We start from the raw sequence: 13,830 nt of genomic DNA on the forward strand, positions 1-13,830 counted from the left end.
TCATTCCATCACTATACCATCTCTTTCCTAATCAGTATGCTGGATGGCTGCGTATTTAGTACATATTCCTCAGACTGATTCCTTCCTCCCAGATGAATTGTTTAACATTTTTCTACATTAAGCTGCGTTTGCTACCTGGCAGTGCACTGCTTAAATGATCCAGAATCTTCTGTGTTCAGTTTTGTTCCTATCACCTGTTTTATTTCCTCAAAAAACAAATATATGTAATTTTTTTATATACTGTAAAAATAACAATAAATATTATAAAATTCAGTTTTAAAAGGTTTCTACCAATATCTGCTGTTTATCCACTGTTCCCTAGAATAAATCAGAACCCTGTTTTTCACTAGTAATTAAAAGGTATACTTAGAATTTAATTTCTATGTAATAATTTCACAGATAGTTCTGAACTAAAACAGTTAGCTATAAATTAATAGTGAATATATATCTCTTGCTTTTTTAAGTTAGCAATTAGAATCCATAAATAAAGAGTAAGATCATCATGGGCTCATTCTTATGCAAAATATATATGGTTTTAGAACTCGCCCACAAAAGCAATGTAGCATTATTTCATAAAGGTACATCTGACCAGGACTTGCATATTTCAGTGCATTATCTTTGTGATCAAACAGATGCAGACAGAACAAATCTAAGTCCTGCTCTATATTCATCGCACGTGAGGTATCTTTAAAATATGCTTTCACAGACATTTTTACTCTAGAGGAAGCAATTTCTATTGTAGCACCTAGCCTCTGATTAGACTGAATTAGATTTTTTTTTTAACCCACCTAACACTCTGATCCTGTATCTGACTTTCATTTGCAGCAATGCAAGTCTTATTTTCACCACCTCTCAATTTGTAACAATGAGGAAACTTTCTTCTATTCAGAGTTTATCAAAGGACGGAAATAGAGAAAATTCACTCTCCAACAATTGCCCAACAAATTAAGTAATAAATTGCATTAGGGAATATGTATAGCTCCACCAAGCAACACAAGACCTCTGCAGCCCTGTTTCCAAATGTCCCTCCAATCTTCTGCTCATTCAATTGTGTTGCAGACTTTTTTCCAGGTGGATGACATTCACTTCTGTGTACCAGAAGGGTGATTGGCCTTCTTAAGACTTAATACAAACACTGCATGAACACTATTCTGGTCCTCCCCATGCCCCTAAGAAAAGTTGAAGACTGCTTTAATGACCCAATTTCCTTCAGGCCATTACAAAGGTGTCTCACTTTCTTTGAATCTTGCTGTTTTTATTTCTTATCACAAAGCCTTCCCTATAGGCACGTTATCACCAGCAAGCGCTGCAGGATGGAACAGGTCGTAATTTCTTACCTTTATGCTCCCTTTTTTAATCAGAATGGCATTTATATAAACCTGTCCTACCAGAATTTATCCTGCCTTTCCAAAGATCTCTGATCTATAGGCTGATTCACTCTGAATGCAGTGCAAGGTGAAGTGCATCTCTTTAGCTCCTGCACAGTCCAGCAGAAAGCTCATCACTGGTATAAGTCCACACCATTGTGGTAGTCAGTGTAATCAGCAGGGACCCCAATCTGCACACAAGTCCAACCCCATGTGTCCCTTCCTACATGACCTTTCCTTTGTGCAGCAGCCCAGGAACCACACAGGTTCCGGTCACTGCCCTGCAGCTGTTTCTGTTTGTGCTTCTCCTATAGTGGTGGTACTGAATGCCCCCCAACTACCATTAGGCTTTGAGATGTCACCTACCAACCTACACTGCAGGTCCCATTACTGCAGTATATACACTTCTATACTACTACACCAGTGTTTGCTGGCTTTATCCCCATGTTTTTCTTAGATGGGAATATAAAGAAAAGAGTAGAACACAGAGAAATAACAATACTGCAACACAGAAGTTTTTGGCACAACAAGGGAGGGTCCAGCATTTCAAATCAGCATCCATCTCATTTCTTTCTCTCCCTCAACACTGTCTGCAGCACAGATCACTTAGTTCTACAAAAGGACACGCAAGGATTAAAAAAAACACAGAGAAATATATGCCTCTGTGTGAATGGCACAGAGATTAGGGGCTGACTTGCTTCTGAAGGGACAGAGTTTCAGTTGGCATAAACTGGCTCCATTTTATTGTCATCAGTGAAGTTACATCATTTACACCAGCATAGAATATAGCTCAGAGGCTTCAGAAGCTCAACACTTTCAGCAAAATAAAAAGAAGGCTGTCACACGCTGGTTTATGGCTTAAAAACAATGAATGGGATCTCACAAAGTTGTAGATAGCAATTTGTTAAGCTATCACAGCAAGACCTAGGGGCAAATCCAGGGCTGAAAAGCATTTCCATCCAAAATTGTTACTGTACCAAATAAGCTACCTAGCAACACAAACAGACTCCTTGGTGCTAATGAATTTAAACAGCACAGATACATTACCACCTATGGCTCTTTCCCTCCAAATCACCTGGCTGAGCTCAATAAAATGAAGACAACAAATGTTTTTATATCTGGAGCTGCATTCGGTGTGTGGTGTTTTTATCACTTTACTCTGAAGTTCACTGCAAAATATGCCTACTGATTCAGTTAGAATTTCTTCGAGAAAAGGATCTTCTTGTCAGCCTTTTTACTTCAATCCTGCTCTGCACAGCATCACCAGCTTTGACATGCAGTAGCACACTGGTGGAAAGAGAGAAAAAGGAGGAAACCTACAAGAAATCATTTTTTCTTCTGACTTAGGATTAAAACTTAGGAAACATTCTGGTACTACGTAAGGCTAATATTACAGCAGCAAGTATAAAGCACGGTCTTCTTTCTGTCTGTGCACTGAGTGGGCTGAGAGTTTTTATTTCATACTTCATTTACACCTTGCTGAATGATGCCATAGAAATGGCAGAAGTTTCATCTCCTCCCACTCATGCAGCAGCACAATATGTGTAGCAGCAGCAGCTCCCACATCGCTTGCAGGAAGCTGGGGTCTGATGCTGATCACAAGTCCAAAACTCCTTCTCCTGAGTGACATTCTGAGTTGGTAGCAAATATCTTCTATTTTCTTATTAATCCTTGCTGCAGAGATAACAGCTGATAGGAAAGCAGCTTAGAATTTTAATCACATACATTAAAAAAAACTGGGGTTTTCCTCAAAAGTTCGTCACAATGAGAAATGGGAGGGCAAATTAACACAAAATCTGTTTAGAAAAATGCTGAAATGAAGAGGACAAGCATTTGTATGTATGTATGTACATATGTACATATGTACATACATACTCTGTATGTAAGAACAGAGTCTAAAGCAGAAAAAGATAAGATCATATATTCTTTGTTAATCACCATCAATTCACTGGAAATACTGCAGTCTAACCACATCTGAAAATCTAGAAACTTTTGAGAGGACTCAGAGAAAGCTTAAATAAATAAGGTCAGAGGACTGCTAAGAGCAATACTGCTTAGGGAAAGCAAACATTCACATCTCAGGTCCTGAGCAAGCCCAAGAGGCTTGACAGGTGCTCAGGGCCATGGCTTTGGCAGATTCCAAAGGCAGCCAATAAATCAAACAGATCTAATGAAAAGACACTGCTCTTATGCTGAGAAGCTCTTTGGTCTGAAACTTTCAGAAGGCAAGAAACATGGTCAAGGAGGTTAGTAATGAACTCAGAACTAGTCTGAAACTTCTTAATATTGGTAAGTGACCAAGGACTTCTGCCAGCTCCCATGCATTCTACTTTGGCCACAGTCCCGTTTGTCCATTAGTACACATCAACTTCTCACAATACACCAGAGCAAACTCCATCAACTAACACTCTGCTAGCAGTTTCACTGAAGAGGCCAAGAGCTCAATCTGCATATTGTCCAAATAACTCTGACTGCCATATCCTGTCTATGTGAAATATTTTTAGCAAAATTTTCACGCTACTATGCAACCACTGTAGAAGGGAGCACAAAAGGACCGCCATGCCGAATGTGTGCCAGTGAACCTTGTCTGCTACGAGCAGGAGGGCTGACATATCAGTCTGTGAACACTGCAGTGAAATGATGTTTGTACAGATGAATAGTAGAGACAATCTCTTTGAACATTTTGACTGCCATGAATAGAATGCCAATAAAAACTTCAGTGTTTGCTTGAACTGATTACCAATGCACATAAATAGTATTTTCTAGGTAGAAATCACTGTATTTTAGTTAAATTTTCTCTTTTAATCTTTTTAATCTAAATTCACCAAAAAAAAAGTGATTTAATAAAAAACATTACAATTTGCTAACTTTAGAAATGTCAGCAAATATTTTGACTATTTAAAAGCATTTGTTTTTCTAACTCCTTCTGTTGGGAAATTCTTTGAAACTAATTCTGGACATTAAGTTCTAACTTCTTCAAATAATAATTTGGGGAGGGGAAAAAACGTGACCACAATATTACCAGCTCAGTATTGGCCACATAAGCAAATTTTGATGCCTTTTCAAATTATAGGTGAAGAATGCCTACGTGTTATTGCAAATGAGTGTGTCTGATAAATAACAGGATGAAGCTACAGAGAATCAGAGAATGTTGGATTCCTGAGAAACGTGTGCAGTCCTAAAAGTCCTAAGTTTAGCTTTCAGAACACAACATTTCTAATCACTCCAGCATAGTCATAACACTTTTTTTTTTTTTTAATCATTGAATAATTCATCTGCATCATTCTTTTTTGCAGATTGCCAAGATCTACCCAGGAATATCCTTTGTGTGCTACAGATTCTTTTAGGTCTGCAGTGAGAGACCCAAGAGCTGCTTTGATATAGAGAGCTTCACAACAAAGTACCTTGCTTGTAAAGGAGTCCTGCTGCATTTTAAGCTATTTGCATGAAAATGCCCTAGAACTTGAGCTGCCTAAATCAAAGCCAACCAGCTGACAAATCCAGCACAGAACCAGCAAAAGTGGGTTGCATATTAGTGAAAATTTGAGAGGTTGATACATCAGCATGCAGAATCAGATCAGCTCTAACACTTACAAAGAATCATCAGAATTGCACAGGCTAAGAATGGAAAAACCCTATTGACATGATGAAAAAATCCTACTTATATGTATCCTGCGGGTTTAGAAACAGAAGCTGCTGCTCAGATAAAATGGTCTTTGCCTCCAGAGATGTTAGCGATTTCATCCCACTCGTTGCACCCACCAAAAACAACCTGCAGCAGCTCTAATGGGAGCATGCAGAATGCTTGACCAATTAAAGAAGCAACATCAGCAAGAGCAAATGGCAGCTGATCACATTGCCAGGGCAGTGACAGGCTACAAGAGGAATTTCACAGAAGCTTACCAGAGGGAAGAACTCAAGGCAGACTTGAGTGAGGAGGCCAGCAAAAACAGGAAGATTGGGCCACTGAGCGAACTGAAATAGAAAAACACATGTAAAATGGGACAGGAAAAAATCTGTGTGGAAAACATCATAAAATATTTCAACTGCTAGCTGGTGTGGAAAATCACTCCTTTAAATCTTCAGCCTTTATGAAAATACTGATAACAGCAAGCATTTTGAAGTTCGATATTTTTACAGAGTTCAAAAACCTTGAAAAACAGGGTCATAAGTACCCTGGATTACATACACAGAATGTAGATGCTAAGGACACAGTCAAATACAAAGCTGAATGTCCAAAGGTTTAGGCTACTGAATCTACACAAGAATTGATTGTGAGTATGCTGGAGTTGCTTTTCATTTTCAAATAATCCTTTTGTCTATGTTAGCTATAAATAAGATCTTTTGGACACTTTCATGCTACTACAAAAGCATTTGGAAAAGTATTAGCCAATATTCCTGATGTTACCAGACCCGAATTCTTTCAGAACTATTCTCCTTTCTCCTTCCAACATGAGATCAATGAGAATGTAGAGGATAGGTATACCTTAAAACACACACCAACAGCCACCAATTAATTTGTCAGGCAAAGTGACAGGGAAGGATGCTGCAAAGTCACTGAGGAGCTGATAAGATTTGGGAAATTAAGAGCAAATACTGTGGACAAGAGGGATCTACTGAAGTAGAAGTATTCACAACAGTATATTTGACATTTCCAGCATTTGGCAAGATAAATCCACCATCCTATTTTATTCCACCTATGATCCTTTTTGGTCTCCCAATGTGTTTGTGCCCTCTCTTGCATAACAGATCCTTACTCCATTCAAAATCAAATTAAAAAAAAAAAAAAAAAAAAAAAAAAAACAGAAGTAACAAAGTTCTACTAGCTGAAATTGATTTTGAAAGCATGGGAAATCACAGAATCAAAATCTTGAAAAGGTTGAAAAGACCTCTAATATCCTCTAGTTCAACTGTCCACCTACCAGAATATGTTTTTCCTAATATCCAAATTGAACATTATCTGTTGCAACTTGAGGTCATCTCTTTTTGTTCTATCACTAATGTGGGAGGAGAGGCCAACCCCCACCTCACCATAACCTCCTTTCAGGTAGATGGAGAGGGCAATAACGTCTCCCCTGAATCTTCTCTTCTCCAGACTAAACAATCCCAGTTTTCTCAGCCCCTTCTATTAAGCTTTTGCTCCAATACCCTCACTAGCCTTGTTCCCATTTTCTGGAAAGGGCAAAATGAATTATACATACTGCAAAGACAAATACCTGCTTGCACTCATAGCAAGATGTGCCTAATATTTATTACTTGGCTTAAAGTTGTCAACTCCCCACAGAAGCAGAAATGACCTACTCTTGCCACTACTGAAACACACCATCTACCACCTCTCTGCACTCATGTCCACTGTTTGGTCCCCATAAACATGCAGCAAGCACTGATGAATGTCAATGGATGCCAAAATAGGAGGCATTACTTTTGGAGTAGCCTTTGTATATAAGTACTGAAAATATCAATTATATAATTGTGTGTACAGATTACTTTTAAAAATGCCCTGACAAAAACAGACATTTTGCAATGAAAACCTTCAATTTATTCCAAAGCCATTTTTATCATCAATAACAACAAAGCTCCAAGAAGATGTTGTGAACAGCTAGTTTTGCCTAATTATCACCTCTTCCCACACCCAAGAACAGCCAGCAATGGTTAGAAATGAGATCTGAAGTTATGATGTTGCCATCTGTGTCAGAAAAAAATTGTTTCAGAATATATTAACCAGAATTATAATAGCTGTAAATTACCTGTAAGTTTACAATTCCTGTCGTATTTCATATTACTGAACTGAAAAGCATCCACTTAAATATGTATACACATACATACATGCAAGCATATATACACTTGTGTGCGCATACTATCTAAATAACACACGCAGGTACAGTTCTTGCTTCTCTTGTCAGCTCTTAACAGATTTGAAATGAGAAAATACGCAAAGAATAACAATGCAGTAAAGCTAAGCATTATGACCTGCATTGAATTTACAAGAGAATGAGGGTGTCTACTTTTTTTTTTTTTTTTTTTTTTTTTTTTTTTTTTTTTTTAAGATCATGACTTTCTTCTCTTGTAAAATGTCTTTTTCCTATATAATCTCCAAAGAGATGCTCCTGGCACAAATTACTTAAAATCCCTGTAATGCAATTTTAAGATCACTGCATAAAACATTTCTTCCATACTTCTAATAATAATTTTCTGAAAGCTACCACTAGGAACAATTATGTACAGTTTAAAGGCATTTGTAAGAAAACTGTTTATCAGCATCTAGACGGATCTACATCCAAATGGTAGATTTAGCCTCTGAATCTTTGATTTAGCTGACAGACATGTATAATCCCCAACTATTGGCTAAATATCTCTTTGGATATGTGTCAAAACTAATACAATTGAGAGAATAAATTCAGTTCACTAAGTTTCCTCCAGATCTGGGTAGTCAGAACTGCAGCTTTTGGTGGATACATTTTTAAAATTCAACTTTATTCCTCTTTCTTGATTCAGAAACTAGATCTATTTTGTTCCAGAGGGCATCAGTGTAACCAAATGTTTGAGTTTAGAATTACAGCTTTAAGGGCTTTGTTTATAAGAATCTAAAATAGATCTTAGCCCATAATATTTACCTTTTCTTGTTCAAATGACTGTGAGGCTGGATAAATAACAATTTTGAAGCAACATAATCAATGAAGTATAACAGAATAAATGATGCAAAGCAACACTTATACGGAAGAGCCACACAGGAGGAGATGACAAGATATTTTGTTCTATGACAATCAGATCATAATAACTCTGAAGATTCTAATGATTTATTTTGTTCCCTGCTAAGGTTCAGATTTCAGAAACAAACTCACATGGAAGACTGTGCGTGAAAGCCAATTTTGTACATGATTATGCTCACATCAAAAAATAATTAACATAAAGCAAACCCCTTGTTAGACACTGAAGTGCTACTTAAAATTAGTAGTCAAAAAAAGGACAGAAGGCTTTCCTTTTTTTTTTTTTAAATCAATGATTTTCATATTAAGTCTAAGAAAAACGATTATAAATAAATAAATTCTAAGTTGTAACACACACAAAAAAAGGCTTGATCTTCACTATTGAGGTTTGAAGTAACGTTATTTGCAGATTAAGCCTTCCCAGGGGGTGCCTAGGTTTTCTTAGTTTTGATTCAGAGTACCAGTGCTCAAACACAACAAGCATGCTCCAGCAGGGTGAGTTCACCTGCTGTTGGAAGGCAGCTTGAAGGCCATTTTTAAAGAAGGAAACTGGGGACTGAGGCTGACCCTACAGCAACAACAGGGAAAGACCACTACCACCACCACCCCCTCCCCCAGAGCAGGAGCCTATACACAAGGATAGGGCCTAGATTGACTCCTGGGAATTTAGGATAGCTGAAGTCTTGTTCAAGCAAATACAAAGATTATTACAATAATGAAACAAAAATACCTTTTCTTGAGGTGGAACATCACTGATTAAAGTCTTCCCTATAAAATTGTTCACTGCTTACAAATAGTATAATGTACATGCACTCATAAAGAAGCATATAAAAAAAATCAGACTTCTGTAAATCCCTGAAGCAAATCCACTTCTACCAAGTCTCCTTTATTCTGCTGCTGGCTGAGCAACAACCAACAGTCAATCGCCTCATCGTGGTGGATCCAGGGTAGAACAGGCCTCCTACTACCAGCAGAACTTTGAAACAAGTATTCATCTTTTAAAGAAAGAAAATAAATGACTTTAGAATGTTTTTCATGAGCCAAGCTCAGTGTGTCATCCAACTCTTATAAAAATGGATGTTTCTACACAATTACTTGTACTCTGGACTCAATTGCTTCATTTAATAATCAATGCCTCCCACTCTCAGATGTCTGCATAAGTTCTTTTAGCTTCTTTTCTAGATTATAAAAATTGCATGTGTGGATATGTAGGAGTATACATATACATACAGGACAAAAATGTTTATTCAGAATAAATGATTTGGCTCTAAAGGAAATGAATTGGCTGTATGCCAAAGGAATGATCCCTTGAGAGAAAGAGAATGGGAGGGAAATGCATTTTTTCAAGCATTATTTCTCAAAGTTCTTACATTCTGCTTAAGTAGAAAAGAACAAAATGTCTCGGCCGTATTTCCCTTAATCTAGTACAAGCACTCATATAATAATAGGCATCACTTTAATCTTCCAAGCAGCTCCATGGAGAATTACCTTAAGCTCATTTTGAGAAGTTGCGTCTTCTAAAAAAGCCAAGAACTTCTAGAAAAAACGGGAACACAGAAGGGGTCCTCACAATACTTTTGCCAACATTCATCCTCAAGCAGTCATCCTCCAGAAGTACCACTTCCAGGTACTACAGAGTATATAAACCACTCAAAGTGATATTTCCATCTCTGACACCAGGTCCTGAAGCATTACATAAGCACTCATCCAGTTTCCAGAATTTGTTCAGACAGCTTGCTGTCTAGGCCATATAAAACAAAACTGAAACTGCCATCTGAAATCCTTTGTTAAATTCACATTCCTCAAATTTCATGTTCGAAGAATGTAATTAGAGTCCACTATGAAGCCCAACACATAAAACTAATAATTTTAATCTAGTTTTGCCTATTGGACATACTTATCACAAACACTGAATGCTTTATGATCTAAAAGCAAGTAAGCGTGCCACGCATTTTGCACATACAGTGCAGATGTATTATTATGCAGACAACCCATATTCTGAGCTGTATGTGTGCTGAGACAGACCATACAGGCAAGAGATCAGTGCGAGGGTACAAGATGAGGAAATACGCCTGACAGTGAGCTTTCTTGATACAGGAACACTAAGTCAGGAACTGGACTCCGAAGTTTCACCTGTATTGATCATTACCTAGCCATCATCATCAAGGATTCATTTCCATGAGTTTATAGAATGTGATACAGCACAGCACAGAAACCAACCACATACTGCCAGCTGCTCCATCTGAGCCACCAGGCCTGGGAGCATCACTCTCCCTGCCAGCCATCCTCTGACGAAAACACCCACTTCAGATTTGAGCAGGGCTGAATTGAGAGAAACCTTTGAAACTGAACGGTTTGAAGTTTGCATTTATCCCAGTAAGGACCAACAGATAGAAGCAAAGCTTTCTCAGTTCCGTGGAGGTGCACCAGCCCCTCCAACGGCAGCACTGCGTTGCTCAGCTCCGCACCCCTCGCGTTAAGCCCGGCGCCTGCTGCCTCCCGCCTCTCCGGGTACTTGTTGGCATGGTCCGCACAGTGCCTGAGCTACATAGTAGCAAAATATCATTCAATCAACGACTGTATTTTTTGTCTTTTTTCTGCCCGTCAACGCCTGAATTTTGGAATCGCGGAGTAGGAAGGGCAGCTAGAGCTCCCCGGGCCGAGCAGATGCGCGGCGCGGTACAAGGGCTCGTGGCTCCATCTCGTGGCCGCAATGCAAACTGCAGTGGCACCGCGCGCGTAGGCAGCTCCGCAGGGCCGAGCAGGGCAGGGCCACCGCTCCTGGAGGCACGGCTCCTGGAGGAGATGCGTCCGAGGACTGAACTTGAGTGATCCAAGAGCCTTTCAATTCATTAACTTGTTCTGAAAAACCTCTTTATGAAACCTGAAATGCTAAGAATATGTTTATATACATGTGCACGATTCTAAGGTTTGTGGGATTTTTTTTCTTTCCATCACTGATTTTCCTTTCCCCATTCAATTTTTCTTATTTATTTTTAGGTACTTTGTAGTTTTATGAATATATATTGCTGTTCTGATTTAAGAAAATGCAAGCTGTTTATTCTTACATGTGTGAAACCAACATATGTCGAGCTATAAAACACGTATAGAGGAAGAACAGTCTGGGATGTTCAGAAAGTCCCCTTTGTCTCTTGTGATGAGATATTCTTATACAACACAGCCTGTTTGCAACCAACATCGTCCTAAAGACAATTTTCTGTGTATCTTTTCTGTGTCAGAGAAAAAGGATCTCGCTACAGTGAAGAAATTTCTAAACATGAAAAATATACGTGTGGTTTTTAAATCAAGGAATGTGTATTTTAACTTTCAAACTACAAATAATGTAATGTCAAATGGTAAAGTCTATTTCTAAAATAAAACAGATGAGATTGTTTTTTTAAATACTTAAACCAATTAGCTAAGAGTGGAATTAAATGCAAGTAGCAATTAACCCATTGTGACTATGATTTTATAATAGATCAGTGCAGACATTTGGGCCTGCAGCTAAGAGAAGAATCACAGCATGAGCATTAGGCAGTGGTCACCTTCTATGTGGACTGGAGGGTGTTTCAACACACCACATGATCTTCAAGGTGCAGTCTGTGCTAATTTTGTCATCTCAGGCTTCTTTGTAGTTTGTGAGCTCAGAAGATTCATGTTTCCACCACCGAGTCTGGTTTTGAGTGCTACTCACTTACAAGCAAACAGAACAGACGTGATTGAGCCAGGACAACCCATAGAGCCCAGTGTATTATTTACATACACAGCCCTTCTGCCAAGAGGTACATAACTTCTAACAAGACAGACAAACTAGATTCGAGTAGAAAGGCAAAGGCTATCAGCTGTTCCATAGCATGTTTGCAATGGAGAAAAAGCTGACTGTAATGAACATACTGTATCAACTGCTGCCAAAGCAAAATTAACCAGGTAAAAGCCTTTGGTCCCCTCTCTTCCAGAAAACACTGCTTTGTCCCAGTCAGCAACTAAGACTTACTAGACTCAAAAAAAAAAAAAATGACTCATGGAAACTTCTCTCTTTTTCAGTGAAGTGGTTTGAACTGAGAGGAAACAGAGAGAGGATCCCAGAAAACATTAGTATTTGAGTTTTGAATTAGTTGAAGAACTGATAATCTGGTAAATTAGAAGGCATGGCTGACAGTAAATCTATGTATGTGTATATAGATATATACATTCACATACAGTAGGCAGGAACATGTAATTCATGTATATTTACATAATTTTGATCCTGTGGTTGTGCAAGTCTATCACTGACACTCTTGATTCACGCTGACAGAAATTACTGCAAGAGGGGCACAAGCATAGCTAACGCATTTATTGGGCTGTGAAGAGTCTAGAATTCCTGATCTTTGTCCTTATACTTTGCTACATATTAAGCAGCATGGATTGTGTGATATTCTATGAAATTTGATGTCAATATCTCAGATCAATTCAGAATAACAATTTTTAAGTTTATAAGACTTTCACACAGGAGCAATGGTGCTGAGCTAACTCTCCATTTTTGGAGTTGAGAAGACAAACTGCTACAAGCTGAGATAAAGAACTAATCCTGGTAGTTTAAAGACAAACAATCACACAGCCTCAGTGAATCTGTAGAGAGGTGATTACTCAAGGCACCCTGTCAAACAAGTTTCACAAACAAGTTATTTGTAGATAATTTTCAAAGATAAATTTGAGGATATAGCGATCTACTCTTTGGCAGATCACAAATGAAAGACTCAAAAATAGCAATCTAAATTTTTCACTATGCTATTTCTAGGCCTTATTGTTCCTGTGGTAATGTCACTCAGAGGCAGAGATGTACTATATACATATATATATATATATATGAGTAGATCACATGTATGTACATTTATGTTCTAGCCCACACTTTAATCTCACAAAGTAATTCTAGATCACTGCACCTATATATTGTTTTTAACAGTATTATGTCCCTGTAGGAAATGTAGACATCTCCCTATAGTCCTTTTATCTCACTGAATGCATACATGCCTGAAAGCTTTTCAGGATTAGGGCCAATATGCCTTTTTAACAGCAATGTGCAATCACACATGGCAAGTAGATCAGTTACTGAATGCTGTAATGGCCTTTTGAGCAAGAGGCTGACTCAGCCTCTTCCACAGCCTGTCGCAGAGGGTTTGCCATCCAACTTATATCCCCCGTTCCTGTGCACCATTCCAGTGGTGACAGGTTTCTGGGTGACTGTTCTATAGCTCATGATCAGCTGGAGGCTGGCAGAAGGAAGTGCAAAAAAGCTCTGCTCTGCAAATAACAGGCTGCAAAGAGAAGCCAACGTGAACAGAGAGTGTAAATAAGATGGGGAGGAGGAGGATGTCTGCCAAAAACAACATGAGGCTTTAAAGGCCTGATTTCACTGCTAAAAGTCCAAAGCTTAGCTTTTCCACCTCTAACTGAATCAAATTCTCTTGCAGCTGATCCCTCTTACTCTGTTCTTTCCTACACATCAATCTCTTTTTTAAAAAAAAAAAAAAGAAAAAAGGTTATCCCACAGTTTTGTCAAACTTTTGACTGAAGAGATATGGATGTGATTTAAAGGAAGCCAAGAAACGCTGTGTTCCTAACACCACTACCATCGTCCTTCTCAGTACACAGGACACCACCCCTCAATTAGCAGCGTTGTACTAGAAGGAAATACAGATGAGAATGCAAAGTTGAATGGAATAAATCATATTTTTTGAGAAGGGAACAGCAATATCCAGAGTTTCAGTGGAAAAAAG

At 38.4% G+C, this 13,830-nt stretch overlaps 1 long non-coding RNA gene across 3 annotated transcripts in view; it reads right to left on the reverse strand.

Annotated features, from left to right (window-relative positions):
• The window catches only part of LOC128086557 (uncharacterized), a 90,644-nt gene that overhangs the window by 31,326 nt on the left and 45,488 nt on the right, over positions 1 to 13,830 (reverse strand). For all 3 annotated transcript variants that reach the window (XR_008209416.1, XR_008209414.1, XR_008209415.1), the window contains one exon: positions 5,271 to 5,342. This is a non-coding gene — a long non-coding RNA (uncharacterized LOC128086557). The remainder of the gene's footprint in view (positions 1 to 5,270; positions 5,343 to 13,830) is intronic.

The sequence above is a fragment of the Tympanuchus pallidicinctus genome, unplaced genomic scaffold (genome assembly GCF_026119805.1).
Source record: "Tympanuchus pallidicinctus isolate F22 unplaced genomic scaffold, pur_lepc_1.0 scaffold3, whole genome shotgun sequence".
NCBI lineage: Eukaryota > Metazoa > Chordata > Aves > Galliformes > Phasianidae > Tympanuchus > Tympanuchus pallidicinctus.